At 45.8% G+C, this 17,539-nt stretch overlaps 1 protein-coding gene across 5 annotated transcripts in view; it reads left to right on the forward strand.

Moving 5' to 3' along the window:
• LOC146026277 (complement factor H-like) overlaps window positions 1-17,539 on the forward strand; it is a 960,333-nt gene that overhangs the window by 958 nt on the left and 941,836 nt on the right. The gene's annotated exons all lie outside the window — the stretch shown is intronic.

Genomic DNA, 17,539 nt, shown 5'->3' on the forward strand with positions numbered 1-17,539 from the left:
AAAAATCCTGAGAAGATATTGTATTTTAAGCACCTCAATGGCCACACTGCAGCACAAAGCAGTGTGTGCTGGGCAGAGGAGAAGAGCTGCAGCTGCTGCTGTCACTTAAGGGAATGGGGCCCAGGGCCCCCATTGGGCCCTCCCATCAGACTTTGGCCTAGGTAATTTGTACCCCCTACCCCTTTCTCTCGGCACCCCTGATAATACCACACAGAAATGCCCCTAAACATGATACACATTATTAATGTCCTTATAAACATAATGCCCCTTACACATATGCCAACCTTTATTAATGCCCTTCATACACATAATGACACACATAATGCCCCTTACACATATGTTGCACATTATTATTACTCTTATATACATGACACACATAATGTCCCTTACACATATGTTGCACGTTATTAATACCCATATACACATGACACACATAATGCCTTTTACACATATGTCCCACATTATTAATGCATTTATACATGACACACATAATGCCACTTACACATATGCCAAACACTATTGCACAACCAACCCACCCGCAGACAACACTCGCACAGCCGCTAACACTGTGACCTCTGCCTCTGCTTGGATACAGATGTTTCCTTATACATCTTGCCTCAATAGGCCATGCAGCTCCTGGCCAGTTCTGCTAACGTTGGGTACCTTTTTTGCTGAAAATTCATCTTATTTGCATTGTTATGTGACCAGGACAAATGATATGTGGCATGCCTATATTCTGTGTGCGACTGTGGCTGTACCTGCATACGGAATGCTATGTTACAGTGATTTCCATGAATACACTATTTCATATGCAGATACAGCCTCACTCACACACAGAATATAGGCATGCTGCATATCATTTTAATCAGCAGAAGCTGCTGGTGCCCCCTAGGCATTCCAAATGCCCTAGGCATTTGCCTAGTTTGCCTATGCCTAGGGCCGGCTCTGGGAGGGTGGTTCCAGTGGAGCTTATGCTCCAGGTGCCAGAAAGTTCAAGGCGCGCTGTACAGCTCCGTGTCCTGTCTCTCTCCTCCTTGCTGCTGCGGCTGATGTGAGCTGTAGATACAGCCGCTGGCAGGCAGGGGGAGCACCTCTCAGGCTGATATTGAAAGTGAAACTTAAGGGCCCCATACATCAGCAATTAATTGTGACAATTTTCAGATATGGAGATGATTGCCACAATTAACTTTAGATGTGTGGGCTCCCCTTTTGGCAATCCCAATCAAAATCGCCAATCGATTGCTTAATCAGGTTTTTAAACATGTTTAATAATCTGGTATTATCTGCAGATCTTTTTTATATGTGTGGGCATTCCCAATTCGTCTTCTTCATCTATTTACATTGTGAACAGCAATCGATTGGGCAATTTCCAGATATGAAGATGCAATCTTTAGATGGAAAAATCTGCCGATCACTGAAATAAATCTGTAATGCGTGGGCAGTCAGATAGATTGTAAAATCCATTTATCTGGCCAAAAAATCCCTGTATCTGGAAATCCATAAATTGTGATTGCTGATATATGGGACCCATTACAGCCTGAGAGGGGAGAGAGAGACCGAGGAGCAGTCAGTGCCGTGGCCAGCCTTTGTAAAGTGAGTGGGTGGGGGCTGAGGGAACAGCAGATATGTGTTCACTGTGTTCCTGGCATGATATTCAGGGAAAGGGGGGGTTGTTCTATTTGTGAGTGACTTATGCCTGCGTTACTAGGGCAGACTCAATGTGACAACTGTGTGGGGGGTACCTGGGGTTGGGTTCACTTACATGTACATGTGACATGTCTACCTATGAAGGGGGGCTGTGCTGGAGGGGGGTGACTCAGACCCCCCTTCAGCTCAGCCCCAGACATGTCACATATTCACACACACACACACACACACACACCCATACTTGCCTACCTGACCCTCTCCATGCGGGAGAAAATGCTCTGTTCCTGGACTTCCCTGGTAATGTATGATTGCCATCACCTGTGGGAGCTAGGTAATTGATAAGAAAGGTGTTTCACCACAGGTGATGGCAATCATATATTACCAGGGAAGTCCAGGAACAGAGCATTTTCTCCCGCATGGAGAGGGTCAGGTAGGCAAGTATGACACACACACACACCCACACACCCTCATTTATAGGCAGAATATCAGACATATTCAGATTCTGAATATGTCTAACATGTCTGCCTATGCGGAGAGGGGGGGGGTGGAGAAGGGAGGGACAATTTTGGAAACCCCCTCTAAAAATCCTGCGTTTGCCCCTGAGACACAGCAGGGAGTGCAGTGCTACAGGCACAAGGGGGACAGTGTTTAACTGTCTCTGTGTAACTGGATGGCTGTGTCCACAAACTGGAGGGTAGGAGCCGACCAAGAGAATTCGGCAGGTAGGGTGTACTACAGAGTGGCATATTGTGGGGGCAGGTAGGGTGTACTACAGAGTGGCATATTGTGGGGGCAGGTAGGGTGTACTACAGAGTGGCATATTGTGGGGGCAGGTAGGGTGTACTACAGAGTGGCATATTGTGGGGGCAGGTAGGGTGTACTACAGAGTGGCATATTGTGGGGGCAGGTAGGGTGTACTACAGAGTGGCATATTGTGGGGGCAGGTAGGGTGTACTACAGGGTGGCATATTGTTGGGGCAGCTTAACAAAAGACACATATATATATATATATATATATATATATACTAGGTGATTCATCGCGCCCTACGGGCACTCATCACACCGTCGTAAGGGGCTGCGCCCCCTTAATTTGTGAACGTTTGTATTGTGAGAAATATGGTTAGAATTGTATGAAAGATGCCTGTATTGCAACTTGAGTTATAGGTGAAATGTTTTAAATAGAGAGCACACTGTATGATTTGGAAGGGGGTGTGCATTGTTTTGTTTAATTAAAAAGCGGTTACAGAGTAAGATGTACATTGATAGTGTGGATGGTACAGTGACATTTGTGGGTGTGGGGGGGCTGTGTGTGCGTGTTGTTTAGGTGTGTGTGTGCAATAGTATAGTAGGGTGTTTTTTAGTCAGCGGCTCCCCACTGGCAGAGGTCACGACACAGGAAAACAGGAGGCTGGGTAGTGATAGGGGTGTGTGGGCATAAGGGGGACTTAAGAGGAGGGTGGGAGACAATGTGTAGCTTCTGCCAGTGGGTGAGGGTCCAGCGTGGCAGAACAGGAGTACAGGACGGTGGCCCTGAGTCAGTGTCTCCTCCTACTGGGTCGGAGTTAGGGTCATGAGAGCAGGAGGCTGGGCTATGAGACATTATAGGGGTATGTGGGCAACACAGCGTCAGCGACTCCCCAGTGGTGGAAGTTACGGTTCAGGAGAGCAGGAAGCTGGGTAGTGATAGGGGTGTGTGGGCATACGGTGACTAAAGAGGGGAGCAGGGGTGCCGTGAATTGCGGGAGGGGCGCGGGGCTGCCATGAATCAAAGGAGGGAGGCAGTGGCGTAGCTACAAATTTTGCTCCCCCCTGCCAAAATAGCTTCTGGCGCCCCACCCCCTTATACATTAGGGGATAGGGGAGGTTACAGATACTGGGCAGAGATGGGGGGGTCAGATGCTGGACAGATAGAGAGGGGTGGCAGAGTCTGAGCACAAAGATAGAGAGGGTGGACAAATTCTGAGCAGAAAGAAGGAGGACAGATGCTGGGCAAAAGAGAGGAGGGTACAGATGCTGGGCAGAGAGCCAGGCAGGACACATGTTGTGCAGAGAGACAGAGGAACAAATGCTGGGCAGAAGGGGGGCAGGTGCTGGGTAAAGAGAGGGGGGAGAGATGCTGGGTAAAGAGAGGGGGCAGATGCTGGGCAGAAGGGAGGCAAATGCTGGGGAAAGAGAGGGGCAGATGGTGGGTAAAAAGAGGAGGAACAGATGCTGGACAGAGAGAGGGGAATATGATGGGTAGTGAGGGGGGCAGAGGCTGGGCAGGGATATTCTGGGTAGAGGAAGGTGGTATAAATTGTGCACAGAATGTAAAGAAGAGATATAAAACATGGAGAGAGAGAGATGCTGCACAGCCACCACAGAGACAGAGGAGGAAGGGTGTTGGATTCATACTATTACTCACAGATGGGGCCATTCCGTGGGATCCTCAGTGTTGCAGGGGTCAGAGGAACATGTAACCAGCTCCTCCAATCAGGGGCTCTTCTTATCAGCATGTGCCGAGCTCCTCTAATTACAGCTCGGCACATGCTCTCCTGACCCTGTTGATGCTGAAATCAGGGGGGAGGTGCTGGGCACCGCAGTGAAGGAGATGTCATGCAATTCTTCCCCTGCTGATGATGATCTCTCCCATGTGAGTCCTCCCTCTCCCCTCTGCTGCTGTCGGAGCCACTGCCTGTAAGTACTACACTGACAGGTGCAGCGGTAGCCAGCAGCAGCACACATCCTAGACAGAGTCGCAGAGCAGGGAGAGTGCCTCCCTGCACTGCAGGCTCTGCTGTTTGGGTAGTGCCGGCCCTGCCGCTCTTCAAGCTGTCTCTTGCGCTGCACTGTCAGTGTGACAGTCGCAGTGCAGCAAGTAGCAGCAGGGATCGGCAGAGCATGGAGGTGCTGGGTTGAAGAGGCAGTAATTTTCAATCACGGCAGCAGGGACCCGGGAGTTCAGAACCACACTGCCTCCCTGCTGCAGCCGCCCGCCAGCGGGTGCCGGCACCCGGCGCCCACACAGACCCCGCTGCCGCTCGCTCCCCCAAGCGGCAGCGGGGGCTGCCTTACACAAGTTACGCCACAGGAGGGGGGCAGAATTGCGGGAGGGGGCGCAGGTGTCCGCGAATTGCGGGACGGGGCGGGGGTCTGCAAAGCGCGTGAGGGGGGCGTGAATCACGCGGGGCGGGGCTCGCAGTTACCGTGAATCGCGGGGGGGGTGGTGGGGGGTGTCCACGAATTGCAGGAGGCGGGGGTGGGTGCCGCGAATCATGTGGGGGGGGGTGGGGGTTTGCAACGAATCGCGTGAGGAGGGGGGTTGCGGGGGGTGGGTGCCTCGAATCGCGCGGGGGGTTGCAGCGAATCGCGGGAGGGGGGTCGCGGGGGCGAGTGTTGGCGCAAATCGTGGGAGGGGGGGTCGTGGGGGTGCCGTGAAGCGCGGGAGGGGGGTCACAGGGTGTGGGGGGTGCCGCGAATCGCAGGAAGGGGGGTCGTGGGGGGGGGGGGGGGTAGCCGCAAATCACCACAAGAAAAAAATCAACACAGAAAGGTCAACACATGTAAATGTTGACATAAGTGTGGCACTTCATTGGTGTCCATGTTGACACATGAGAATGAATATGAAAACATTCAAAAAATGAAAAATAAATCTTCAAAAACTCATGTCAACCTTTTTCATTGTCGACCATAGCCATATCAGTGTTTTGCATGTGCCATTTAATCCTGGGGTTTTGCATGTGCCATTTAATCCTGGGGGGGGGGGGGTGTCCGCGAATAGCGGGAGGGGGGTCGCGGGTGGGTGCCGCAGATTGTGGGAGGGGGGTTACGGGGGGTGCGCAGGGGGATGCAGCGAATCGCTGGAGGGGGGTCACGGGGGGGTTGCTGTGAATCGCGGGAGGGGGGGTGTCGCGGGGGGGTGCCGCGAATTGTGAGAGGGGGGGTCGCAGGGGTAGCCGCGAATCGTTGGAGGGGGGGTCACGCCCGGGGGGGTCCCGGGGGGGGGGGGGGGTTTGCCGCGAATTGCCGGATGGGGGGTCACGGGGGGGGGGTGCCGTGAATCACGGGAGGGGGGGTCCCGGGGGTAACCCCTTTTGCTGCTGTATTGCTGCTGCTGTTGACACGTTTGGATACTCTCTGCCTTGATAATGGTCCGTGTTGGACCGAAACGTCGGCAGGCTCCAAGTAAGAACTATTAAACCTGGGACACCCTGTTCCTTTATACCTTCATTGCATGAAGTCTGGTGAGTGCTGTTTCCCTTACGGGAGCTACTGTATATATATATATATATATATATATATATATATATATATATATATATATATATATATAAGTTTCTGTAAGTCTGGCACTCTGGATAACTTGTAAAATGGTGGAGATATCTTCCTAGTGCAATGATATAATTGGAATGTCTGCAACTGACATGCTTATTATCAAAAAGTGAAGCATGTCAGGTGTGTGTGCCAGCAGTGCGGTAACGCTGGCACACACCCCAGAATCAGACCGGATATATCACGAGTGCTAAAAGGCACCCGCGATGTGCCACTGATGGGTCCAAGCCGATAGACTGAACCGGCAGCAGGTTCAATCTGTAGGGTCCGACCAGATGGGATGATGTGTCAAACACATCTGATTTGGGTTGATTTCTCGACCCTATCCATCGGAATCGGGCAAAATAATGTATGGGGGCCTTGAGACTTTACATTTATTTCCAAAGATCTCATATTCACTAACACCAAAACTTTAAATTTATGTAAAAAAAGTTTACTTTTATCTAGTTTAATAACAGTGAGACTAAGGACATCTATATTCGGAATACTGTGAAAATAGCAGCCTTCTCATCCACTGGCAAAGACTCTTTGCCAGTGGATGAGAAGGCTGCTATTTTCACAGAATTCCGATCAATTTGGGATGTTGTTCTCATCATCTGAGAGAGCACTATAAAAAAAATATATATATTGGGCCTACCCATTATTTTATATTGACTTTTTCGACTCTTTTGAAATCACACACATCGTTAAGAGCATGTTATGATGATTGGATTATATATATATATATATATATATATATATATATATATATATATATATATATCCCAGATTGGTTTTACCACTGATGAACTCGTACTGATGAAACGCGTCGGGAATCTCTTTGAATAAAAAAAGAATATTTATCTTAACAGATTGTGCATCTTATTGCGAAAACTTGCAAGGATGGATATACAGATGGAAAAGGCTTCATAATTGCAGGGGCTGGCAAAACTATTGCTAGATTATTGTGCGCCCTGTGGCGGCGGATCTCGCTGCTGCCATCCGTCACCTCCCCCGTCGACAAAGCCGGTCCCCAACGCCACCCCAACCCCCCCTAACCCTGCCCATCTAACTGAAGCAAATACGGGCAGGGACCCGCTGGCCAGCTGCCGAGAGACTGGGACACACGTGCCCAGTTTAATGGAGTCACTGTCTGCCGACGCTCACCAGAGGGGATGTTCTGGCGGGCGCCAGGCAAGGACAAGAGGCGCTACATCTGTATGAAGATCATTGTCAGAGTGAATTTCTGATTATTTTTATTATTGTTTTGGGTGGTACTGTATGGATTTGGTTTGCGCACTCCAATAACTGTCTTGTTGTGTCTCTATCTGTTGTCCCTCACTAACAGGAGGGAAATTGGAGGTTCTGCATTTAAAGAATAGTGCATACAGTCTTAATCTTTTTCATATATATATATCTATATATATATATATATATATATATATATATATATATATATATATATATATATATATATATATATATAGATATATAGATAGAGAGAGAAAGAGAGAGAGAGAGAAATTGGAGGTTCTGCATTTAAAGAATAGTGCATACAGTCTTAATCTTTTTCATATATATATATATATATATATATAGATATATAGATAGAGAGAGAAAGAGAGAGAGAGAGAGAGAGAGAGAGAGAGAGAGAGAGAGAGAGAGAGAGAGAACCAATCGATCCGGCACTCCTTACTTAGTAGGGTGAGGGTGTACTCATCCACACGTCACTCCTGGGTCTTCAAACGTTTCGGAGCAAGTAGCTCTGTCATCAGGCAACAAGTGAACCTGTTGCCTGACGACGGAGCTACGTGCTCCGAAACACTGCCATTAAAATGATCACTGTTTGACCCAGGAGTGCCGTGTGTATGAGTACACCCTCACCCTACTATACCTATTCATTACTTTACAAGGGCACCCGGGCAGCTGGACTTGGTTAGTAAGGAGTGCCGGATCGATTGGTTCTCTCTCTCTCTCTCTCTCTGTAAAGAAGAAAATAACATATTGTACAAATACGTACATACGTACGTATGTAGTGTACATCAATATTTTCTGTCTCTATTAACTGTGGTAATCTATGCGATAACATAAAGGAGATGTATAGTTCAGCCTTTGTCGAGATATACAATTGGTATAGCAGGGTGCATTATGTTAGCGTACATTTCCATTAAGGTATAGAATAAAGTCAACATATGGAAACCAGCAATAGAAAATCAAGAAAATAATAATTAAAAAAATGCTCCCTCACTAACCATTGGGCAAGCCCAGAATCAATTATAGAGATCTGCATCTAAACCACCACATCCGTAACATGCATTGGAGTTTGTATGTCCCATTAGGAAGCTTCTATGTGGTGAAAGATATGCTCTATGACAAATGTTTAGAAGAACAACGTAATGACTGCCATAGGAAAGGAGTGAATTAAACATCCAAGGCTATGTGTACACAATGGAGCATGTGACTCGGAGCCAATAGGAAAGCAGGGGAGGTCCGGTGGGGCGTGGGTTCCTGGGACCAGCAACCCCGCTCTTGGCGGGAAAGAACGGCAGAAAATAATTGATTTAGGTCTTCAGTAGGCGATGCTTAGGCATCGCATCGGTTGTTTTCGGTGCGCTCACCTTTCATTGACTATCGGCCTGCGCTGGATCACCCGCTCGGGGACAGCGACACCACCCGGTCAGGTGGACAGCCAATCGAGTAGGTGGAGCCATACTGCTTGTTGTGTAGGAAAAATGTCGTTACCACGTCAGTCGTGGGGTGGAGCTTAGATCACTAGCCGTTCTTTCTGGGCCACCATTCACTTAAGGTGCCCATACACTAGTAAGATTTATCTTCAGATCTGGCTGGTTGGAATAAAAACAGGGTTGTGGATGAGTGACAGTTTGTCAGTTTTCCAGCATTTCCAAGCAAATGGACAACTGTCATTTGCTTTCATCCATAACCATGTTTTTGTTCCAACCAGACAGATCTGCAGATAAATCTGCGTGTGTATGGCCACCTTAAGCTATAATACAATCAATTAGCTTAAAGTGCGTTAAATAAATTCAGCTAACAATTTCTGCCAAACCCAAGTCTCTGAGTCGCTATTTCAGGTTTATATATAAGTTGTGAAATGTGAAACTGTATACATGCACAGGGTCACACATCAGATGCTAGGATGTTTAACATTTCCATGTAAGAGGAAGAAGGTAGAGTCTTGCAAGATATACAGTATACTGCAGAATTCAAAGCAGTGGCACTTGTAGGCATTACATGAATGCAAGAATCTTGCATTTATGTAATGCCTTAAATCAGGGGTTCCCAATCTTTTTCGAATCACGGCACCCTAGAGTATCAGAATTTTTCCACGGCACCCCTAGGCGCCAAAAAATATATATAAAATTAAGTAGATTGTGTTTATATGTGCTTCTTAGGTTCAGTTATGGTTTAAAGGGCAGGATTTGCTTCTGATTGTACATATATTTTATGATTGGCAGCCACCAGCACTGGTTTTGTCCATAAATAATTGATCATAAATAATTTGAATTGGTCTTGGACCACCAACCCGCGGCACCCCTGAAAGTGTCCCGAGGCACCCCAGGGAGCCACGGCACACAGTTTGGGAACCACTGCCTTAAATACACTTTTTTTTCAAAGTCCGATGAGTGCCGTTGCTTGTTTGAATTCTGCAGTACGCATTTAATCTGTGGGAGATCTTCTGAAGATTCTTCCCTTGTAAATACTGAAGCAAAAATGTATTGAATAATTGATACTTGTTTAGCTACACGGCGGTAGATATATTGCATGCGATCGGATGCGATTTGATCGGATGCGATTTGATTTTGTACCAGTTCATAACCCCACTGTCCACTACGCATCCCCTGATGCGTTGTGAGGGGACGCAGATTACTTTACATGTATTCCGTGCCGAGCGCAGCGAGCTCCGCAAGGGGATGCGGAATACATGTAAAGTAATCTGCATCCCCTTGCGGGGCTCGCTACGCTCGCCGCGCTTCGGGCTCGGCGGCTCGCTACGCTCGCAACACTATATAGAATCAACTCCATGCATAGTGGATAGTGGGGTTATGAACAGGTACAAAATCCCATCCCATCGCATCGCATACGATGCATTCACATGCAATCGCATACGATTTATCTGCCGCCGAGAAACTAAACAAGTTCAGAATAATTCCACTTTCTGTTTTCCTTCTATTACCAGGGTACCTTGATCATTTTTAGTGGGCCAATATTTTCCTTTGTTAACCGTTTCCCATTTATATAACTAGAATTTTTTGAGATTAGATTTGCTATCATGCGACTATTTTACGCTCAGTCTCTAATTTAGCCATCTTGATTGTATTTTTACATTTCTTATTACATTCTTTATATGCGGCAAATGATTCGGGTGTTCCATCTTGTTTAAACGCTTTCAATGCCCTCCTTTTTATTGCTATTTCAAATTTGACTTTGCTGTTCTTTTTGATATTTGTTCTTTTATTTACCCTAGGAATACATTTATCAGTGCCCTCCAGCACTACGTTTGCCACCTTTTAGTAATATACATACCTCTAAATAATTCCTTCCAGTTTTTATACTTTAAGGACTCCTCAAACTTACCAAAGTTTGCTTTCTGAAATGTTAGGACCTAGTTGCTCCAATATAATTACCTTTGTTAAAATTTAAATCAAATGTGATCATATTGTGATCACTGTTCCCCAATGTCTCCCTTACGGTTATGTTAGTAAGAATTTCCCCATTGTTGCTTATCAAGAGATCCAGGATATTGTTATTTCTGGTTGGACTTTCAATAAATTGAAGCAAATAGTGGTCATTTAGGGCATCCAATAAAACAGTTCCCTTAGCGGTACTGCTTGACCTATCTTTCCAATTTATTTCTGGGTAGTTAAAGTCACCCATTATAATAATGTCCCCTAAGCCAGCCGCTTTTCCCACCTGTAGCAAGAGGTCTTTTTCATCTTCCGTATCTTTATGTTGGGTGGTTTACAACATGTTCCTACTATAAGTTTTTTAGCCCCTGTATTATTACCTGTGATTTCTACCCATACCGATTCTACTGACTCAATTGTGCGCTCATATATGTCTTCCCTTATGTATGGTTTTAAGGATAGTTTAACATATTTTAACCTTCCCTTCTACCTAATCAGTTTCTTCTTTTTAAATTCAGTAATTTTTATTGAGTTTCTGCACATAACAGAAAATAGAAATCCACCTACGTTAGACATATTAAACATAAATAATATGCTGCAGTACAATGTATTAACAACATAGTGTAACAGTAATGAGATATAGTAATGAGATATAGAATATAGTCAGGAGTTATGGAATACCCCTAAATTAAGGAGATAAAAACCAAAAGCCAAAATACCCAAAGGTGCTATTTGGGCACAATTAGTTATATATAGGTAGGAGTATATAAGAAAAAAAAAATTTTAGTGTATCAAACTGTACAAAAAAAACCTGTAGTGGATAACCTACTGTACCCCTCCTATGCTACCCATCTAATGCTTATCTAACCTAGCCTCCCCTTCCCACCCACCCAAGTAATGAAGGAAATATATACGGATATCTGACAGGGGCTAAAATATGAATGATTAAAGGCCTTAGCACGGCTCGGAGCAGCTCACCCACATTATTCGGATGTAAAGTAGCATAGCCCTTAAAGTCTAAATTGAATAGAGCTTCAGATATTTTGAGTGTAATCAGAAAGGGGGAAAAAGGAGAGAAAGAGTATCCCTGTCTGGTGCACTGAAGAGGTTTTATTAAAATGAAACTTTTATTCAAAGATGCTTCATAAATGTTGCGAAATATTGACACACATAAAATACATGAAAGACATGAAAGACATGAAAGACAGGGACAGTGTAGATATAAAAAGGATACTAGATCCTCACACAGTGGGACTCCACCGTGTTGCCTTCCCCAGTATTGTTAGTATGTCTTTATTGCAGCGTTACCATAACTTTAACAGATAGTCTGTGTGTCATTGATTGTCACAGTACATATATATTCAGCAACTTGCCGTTAATGTCTATAAATGACACAGTGTTTTTAAAAGTGCAGGCGTTGAATTTTTACATATATAGGGCTTTTCCGTAACCAGATAATTGGCCGCCGGGTATGCTGCTGCTGTACACACGGTGCTAGTGATAGCACCCAGTGCCGATGGTACTCCGACATCTGGGCGCTTCACCGCTTGTGGAAGCAGCTGCAGTCACCTTAGCCACAATTGGAGACGGAGATCAGGGTAGGCCGGCTACCGCCGCTGATCCTCCATCCGCCCACAGTGTCTGAGAGTCGCGGTGACAGACGTCATGCACCGCTTCTCTAACTCTACGGACCCAGTGGCGTCTGGCGTCCGTTGGTAATGCTACAAGTATTTTACAGATCAAAATGCATTCAAGGGGGGAAGGGAAAAGGGATGAAAACAAACTGCGGTGCAGTAGGTCTGCATATGCTACGAAGCTTGTTTTGCGAAGCATACGCAGACCTACTGCACGGCAGTGTGTGTTCACCCCCGTTCCCTTCCCTCTTTGAATGCATTTTGATCTGTAAAATACTTGTAGCGTTACCGACGGATGGCAGTTGCCACCCCCTTATTTAAATCTCTTCAAGTCTTCCCACCATTCCACCTCCTCGTTCAGGTACAATCCATCGTGGCAAAAGAGATGGCACCTGACCGAGAAGTCCGCCAAGTTTTCTATCAACTCAAATCGCTGCCTCCTGCACCAATCTTTGAGCTACATGTTGCCCTCCCTAATCTCCCTCAGGCTTCCTGGGCTAGCTTGTGGCACAGGCAATATTTCTGAGATTATTACCTTAGAGGTCTTCGCCTTAAATTTATTGCCTAGATCCCTAAAGTATTTTTTGACAACATCCCATCTACCACTGTCTGTCATTGGTGCCAACATGCACCAAGACTGCTGGGTCTTCCCCAGCCTCTTCCAATATTCTGTCTGTACGCCTATCGCGGTCCCAATAAGAGATTGCCCAATCAACTTTCCTAATAATTGAATCCCCTACCACCACTATCTGAATTACCCTTCCTGCCAGAGGGGGTATTCCTCTGGTTGCTAGAGGAACCCTTCCCTGCCAGCTCCCCCAGCTCCTGACTCCCAACCTTAGTTTCTTCGTCCGTTCGGGCGTATCTACTAGGATTTGGTAGTTCAGAGCTTGCCTGTCGCTTCCTCCATCTTCTTTTCCTCCTAGACTCCCTAACTGTTACCCAGCTACCAATCCTCTCTTTCTCGCTTGACGGTAAGCTGCAAATTCTTCTCAAGGTTAGATATCTCCCTCTGTGTTGCTCTAGAGATCCTTGACCTTGGCTTCCAGAGCAATCACCTGCTTGCATCTAGTACAGACATATTCGCCTGTGAACCCAATGTCCATCAGCAAATACATATTACAAGATGCACACTGGTGGAGATTCTCAACCTTGTTCCCACTCATTATTTACCTAGTTCAGGAAACTGCTACTAAATCACACCTCTTAGTATTAAATCCCAGAACAATAGTATTACAGAACAGTAATTTAAAGTAATCAAACTAAACGATACTTATCTGTCCTGCAATCGGTCTGACCCTCCGCACAGTGTCCGGCCAAGCTCTCTGGTGCGAGATTGCCTGTCCAACTTTATGTGAAGATCGCTATTGTGCACTGTGTAGACCTTTTAACAGATCAGGTACCTGTGCCTCTAGCAAAGAAAAAAGAACAACAAACAGAAACAGAAACAGCAGGGACAAACATCTCTTGCACCCTGGTTTAACACCTTCCTGGCTTTAATTCCAAACAATTGCACTTCAACCAATGACAGTTGAATTCACAAACTCAGTGAATTCACATGCCTCCTGCTGTTTTATACTGCAGATGCTAATCAGCTACACACCTGAGCAGTTAACCACTCTTAAGCTGGGTACACATCCATACAATCGTCAGGCCATTCTTCCGTTCTGGGTTGGACGGCCGTTCAATTGTATAGGTGTGTACGCTGTCCCGTACGAGCGATAAACTGCCAAAAACGGTCTTGTCCGTCCATACTCGGTCGGTCGAAAGTTCAGTGCTGTTTAATTTTCATCCGACAGAACAGGCCCATATCGGAACAAAAGTGCAGTGTGTACGCACGTTCGATCGATATGCTGGCCGTTCTTGTGATTATACTGCCAAAGATGGAACGCCCATGTGGGCATTTCCATAGCTGCATGATCTCTCCTACAGCACAAGAAGCGTTCACCTCTCCCCATATTTGTGAATGTATAGTACACTATAATAGTGCCTCAAAGGTGTTAAACTGTGTTAGTTGCTGCAGTATGATATTGTAAGTATATAGTAATAGACTGGGGTGAGTCACAAATTATGAACTACACTAGTTGCTGCAGTGTAGTATAATAAGTACATTGCATTCAGAACGCACACTTGAATAAATCATGTGTGGAGGTGACAGGGTTAATATTGTTCACGGAGCCGCGGCTCAGATAGTGAAGCCGCTGCTCATGATATATAAGTGCAGGCTGTCACAACAGAAAGGAATTTGAGCTGCATAAACAGACAGGCAATAGCCCTTAAAAGGGCTAAGGATATCAAGGCACAGTTTCTAACATTTCAATGTGCATTAGATAATGTGACACACACGGAGTGCCAAACTGCTATAAAGTCAGGGTATGCGACTACGGTCAGTTTGCGGTATCTGTCCATAGTCACCCTGGCAAACTGACTGTAGTCGCATACCCCATCTTTATAGCAGTTTGGCGTTCCGTGTGTATCACATTATCTAATGCATATTGAAATGTTAGCAACTGTGCCTTGATATCCTTAGCCCTTTTAAGGGCTATTGCCTGTCTGTTTGTGCAGCTCAAATTCCTTTCTGTTGTGACAGCCTGCACTTATATATCATGAGCAGCGGCTTCACTATCTGAGCCGTGGCTCGGTGAACTACAATAACCCTGTCACCTCCACACATGATTTATTCAAGTGTGCATTCTGAATGCAATGTACTTATTATACTACACTGCAGCAACTTGTGTAGTGTAGATTCACCACCAGGGAGAGTAAGCATCAGAGCGGATGCGTAGGACCGAGGAGGTCATGCAGGGTTTTGTCAGCACCCAGCAGGCAATAGCTGGGAGCCAGCAGGCTTTTGCTGAGGCCCAGCAGGCCATGGCTGGCACCCAGCAGTCCATAGCTGCAAGCCTGCAGGTGCTGGCAGATCAAGCCCTGCGCCAAAATGACCTCCTCCTCCACCATAATGAGCTTATGGTGGAGCTAGTTTCCAGCAATAGGGCCCTATTGTCATCCGTTTCTGGTGCATTTCCAACACCAGCACTCCCTGCTGGCAGAGGGGGAACGCCATCCCCCCCTTCACCAGCATCTGCTCCACCTGGGCCACCATCCCAACGTGGCTGTGGCCGTGGCCGCTGCTGCACGTGGCAAGGAGCCTAGCAGGCCCAAACGTGCCAGAAAATGAACTTGTGTCCGCATTAATCTCCACCCTTATGTCTTCCCAAATCTTTCATTTAGCTGTGTGTGTCAGCATCCTGTGTCCAATCCCATGCAGAGGGTACCCACATTTGCCCTCGGTTCGAATGTCTTGTTTGGTTCCCCTGTTGCCCTCTTTCGGCTACTATTACTGTCTGCTGTACTTGTAGTGTTGGTGCTATACTTTTGTTGTGAAGCCACCTGATGTGTTCCTAATGATTCTGCTGTGGCTTTGTATGTCAATAATACATTGTTTTATTTTGATTTATTTTTGTACATTCCTGGTATGGTACCTTTTAATTTGTTGCATGTGTCCAAAAACATGCTTTTTCCATTTTCTGTTTGACGTTATGTAATAAATTTATAATTTGATCCCCAAATGTGTGGTTTTATTGGTAAATGTGCAAGTGACATGTATATTTATATTAGTGATAGGAAGTTCTGTCCATTGGTTGCAGTGTAAATGTGTGTCAAAAATGCAGCATATATTTGTGTGTTTAGTAATGGTCCATTTAAGCTGCAATGGTTCCAATTGAAGCAATGAGAAGAGTGTAATTAAGGAGTAATGAGTAAAGGAGTGGATTGTATTGTGTTCAGCTGACATTGGTTGAGGTGCGGCCGTACTGATTGGGCGTTCCGAATGCCTAGCGCATGACCGAGTGGTGTCCGCAAAGAAATACTTGCTTATGGACACCGCATATTTCTTGCCTTTTGGTTAGTGTGCATTCGGTGTGCTGTCCGAATGCACGCCTACCAGAATTAGTGCACTCCCTCGTGTACGCCCATGTTTACGCCCAGTTTAGCCCACTTTGAAACTACGCCCCTGTGTAGTTCCGAATGATGCCCAGAATACGCCCATATTTCACGAGTGAATGCGGTGCACATTTCTGTAGGGTATTAGTGAGAACAAGTACGGAGACCATACTTGGCACATGCGCATAGCGTTGCCCACGCATGCGCAGACGGCTAAAAAACGCCATCCCAAAGAATTCGGGAAAGTACGCATCGACCAGAATAAGGCCCCTTGTCTTCTACAATCTGATACTTTGGGCCTTATTCTAGTTCACTCTTTCTGTCAAAATCCTTCTTAGATGGACAAAACCATGTGCACTGCAGGTGGGGCAGATGTAACATGTGCAGAGAGAATTAGATTTGGGTGGGGTTTTACTTCAAAGTGAGATCTATATTGCAGTGTAAAAATAAAGCAGCCAGTATTTACCCTGCACAGAAACAAAATAACTCACCCAAATCTAATTCTCTGTGCACAAGTTACATCTGCCCCCCTGCAGTGCACATGGTTTTGTCCATTTAAGAAGGATTTTGTCAGAAAGAGTGAACTAGAATAAGGCCCACTGTCTCAATTTAATGCTTATAAGAGCAACGTATGAAACATACAAAAGTGAAACAGTTGCAGTAATACAATCAAAGTATAATTGCCGGCTGACTGTAGACGCTTTCCCCGTCTTTATAGCAGCCGGCAGGGTGACTAGGGACAGACACTGCATTTTTGTTTTATACTATTATGTTCTCCATAAACCTTTAATGTCTCTATTACAGAGTGCTGGCTATAATATTTAATTCAGATCCACATATACCAGCCTCTGGTTTCAGCCAGAAAAGTGACACCGGCTCACTAGTGCAGCAGCGCGTCGCAGCCAATACTGATGTAAAAAATGAGATGACTTTTGTTTAGGTTCTGTACTCACGCCTCTTTGTTTTGGTATGCCCTTAACCCAGCCCATTAGGATAATTTTGTTTATATATATCATGTTAAAAGCCCAAATCGAGAGAGTGTGTACGGTGGTACAATCTTTTTCTTGCGACTGTTTGGACGGGAGTACATCGGACGTCGCAAGTAAAATTGTACAGGTGTGTCTGCGCGTATCGGCTGTTGTTTGTGGACGGTCCGACATGGCTATGGTCGGTCGAACGGTCGCAAGAAATATCAGATTTTTACCTGATAATGTGTTTTCCTCTACTCCTCCATGGCAGCCAATCACTGGGTTCCTCCTTACTGGTCAGTATTCATGGAAAGGAAAAAAAGACCTCCTTCTCGTATATAAACGCCCCTTTCTCCTCCCTTCGGTGTCTTCATTTTCTTAAGCTTCAATGCAAAACACAGATCATTAATCA

Source organism: Crinia signifera, chromosome 8, assembly GCF_055691185.1.
Source record: "Crinia signifera chromosome 8, ASM5569118v1, whole genome shotgun sequence".
Classification (NCBI taxonomy): Eukaryota; Metazoa; Chordata; class Amphibia; order Anura; family Myobatrachidae; genus Crinia; species Crinia signifera.